Genomic DNA, 2,368 nt, shown 5'->3' on the forward strand with positions numbered 1-2,368 from the left:
TCACTGAGAGATTGCTAGTTGCCTTACTCAACTTCCATTCTTCACTCTTCCATAATTACAGAATCCTGATTATTCTTTGGGCTGGCAAAGTACTGGGCTAACAGACTACTTACCCAGCTTCCCTTGCATCTAGGGGCGGCCAAGGATATTTAAGGGGAAATTACAGATTGAGGCTTCCAGGAAAACTTTTAATAGGAGGATGACTCAGCTGGGAGCAGGGCTCCCCTGTTTTGTGCTCCCCCTTTTCCTGCCTGGAATACAAACCGGATGGCTGAATCCTGGCAGCCATCTTATTACCTGGTGCAAAAATAAGGGAGGAATCTTGATCTCTGATTAATTTATGGTGCCTCAATACAAGCCTTGATCAACTACTGCCAAACCTTTTCACATAATAGAAAACAAATTAGTTTAAGCCATAGGGAAATTATAGTTAACAGTAATTAATTGTATTTTTTCAAAATAGAAATATCACATGTGTGCCCCAAATATGTATAACTATTTTATATATACCAATGTACAAATTTTTTTAAAAAATTGTTTTAGCTAGTGCTGTTGAGATTTTGTTACTTGCAGCAGAGTGCAATTTCTAACCAATACATAGGTTACTAATTAAGGTTGACTATATTGAATTTAATTAGAATCATTTACTCTTAGGGACATTCTGCGAAGCCCCAGCTTAGATCTGGAGATGGGAAATGAAGCTGTGTTGATTAAGGTGTCCTGGGTTTTTTGGAATCTGGATAGAAAGGTTGGTTTTGGCCAGGCGCAGAGGCTCATGCTTGTAATCCCGGCACTTTGGGAGGTCAAGGCAAGTGGACCACATGAGGTCAGGAGTTTGAGACCAGCATGGCCAACATGGCAAAACCCTGTCTCTACCAAAAATACAAAAATTAGTCAGGCATGGTGGCATGTGCCTGTAATACCAGCTACTTGGGAGGCTAAGGCATGAGAATCGCTTGAACCCATGAGGCGGAGGTTGCAGGGAACTGAGAGCACGCCACTGCACTCCAGCCTAAAAAGAAAGGTTGGTTTTTGCCAGGCTCCTCTTGGAATATACTTGAAGAAAATGAGAGAACAGCTAAAATTGTTGAGTCTTTAGAGTTCTATTGTAGCATTTCTCTAGGTATGGGCAGCTCATTTGCTTCAGTTACTTTAGGTTAACTCATCTGGTCAAAGTGCAGTTTCTCTGGAGTTCCCTCTCTTTTGCCCATCCACTGCATCAGGACTGGGAGGACTGAGTCCGAGGAATCTTCGCATTCAGGGTTGTTGAGCTTTACTGCTCCAAAAGTTGTGTGGGTCACCTCACCACGCTAGGGAACTGAATTGCTACATTGATTGGATTGGATTGTGTTGAATTGAATTAAAGGGTAAGTCCCTGGAAAAGGAGAATTGAATCTGAGTAACGCTAATTAGCAAGAAGCCATCCCTGCCTATTTTCCCAGGAGAACTGTGGTTTGGGATATGGGCTGCCTTGGGAGAGGCGTCAAGATTCACTTTACCACTTTCTTTACCAAGAATCAATTCATGCAAATCATGGTTGGTCAGTGCTTTCTCTGTTTAGTGAAGTTCAGTTAAAGATCCTTAAGGAGCTTGTATGATAAGAGTAGGAGGAACACAGAACATCACCTAGAAATATGCTCTCTTTGTCTTTTTCTTTTCTTTTCTTTTCTTTTTTTTTTTGAGACGAAGTCTCACCGTGTTGCCCAGGCTGGAGTGCAGTGGTGAAATCACGGCTCACTGAAGCCTCAACCTCTGGGGCTCAAGTGATCCTCCCACCTCAGCATCCTGAGTAGCTGGGACTATGGGTATGTACCACCATGCTTGGCTAATTTTAGTATTTTTTGCAGAGACAGGGTTTTGCCATGTTGTCCAGGATTGTCTCGGATTCCTGGGCTCAAGTGATCCACCTGTTTTGGCCTCCCAAAGTGCTGGGATTACAGGTGCGAGCCACTGTGTCCAGCTACCTGGGAATATTCTCTAGAGGAAACTGCATATGCTCTCCTTAAGTGAGCTGTAGGGTCTGCAGGCCACTAGGAATGAACAGGAGTGAACGTTTCATTACATTAATGACTCTCAAGATGTGGACCAGGGTTTAACAGCATCAGCATCTCTTGGGAAATTGTTAAAAAGGCATCAGACACCCTGGGTGTGGGCCTCAGCAATCTGTTTTAACATCTCCTCCCCATAATTGTGATATATGCTTATGTTTGAGAACCACTGCTTTAGACCTTCATGTCCTCCTCATGTCTGATAGATCTCTGATAGACTTAAAACATGAGCACAGAGATGAGGGACAAAGTAGGGCCTAGGGCTCAGTGAGTCGATGGGTCTGCACCGTTTTCTAGGTGTGAGGCATCCTTGGCAGCAC

This window comes from Aotus nancymaae, unplaced genomic scaffold, assembly GCF_030222135.1.
Source record: "Aotus nancymaae isolate 86718 unplaced genomic scaffold, 86718_ANA_hifiasm-v0.15.2.pri h1tg000064l_1, whole genome shotgun sequence".
In the NCBI taxonomy this organism is placed as follows: Eukaryota; Metazoa; Chordata; class Mammalia; order Primates; family Aotidae; genus Aotus; species Aotus nancymaae.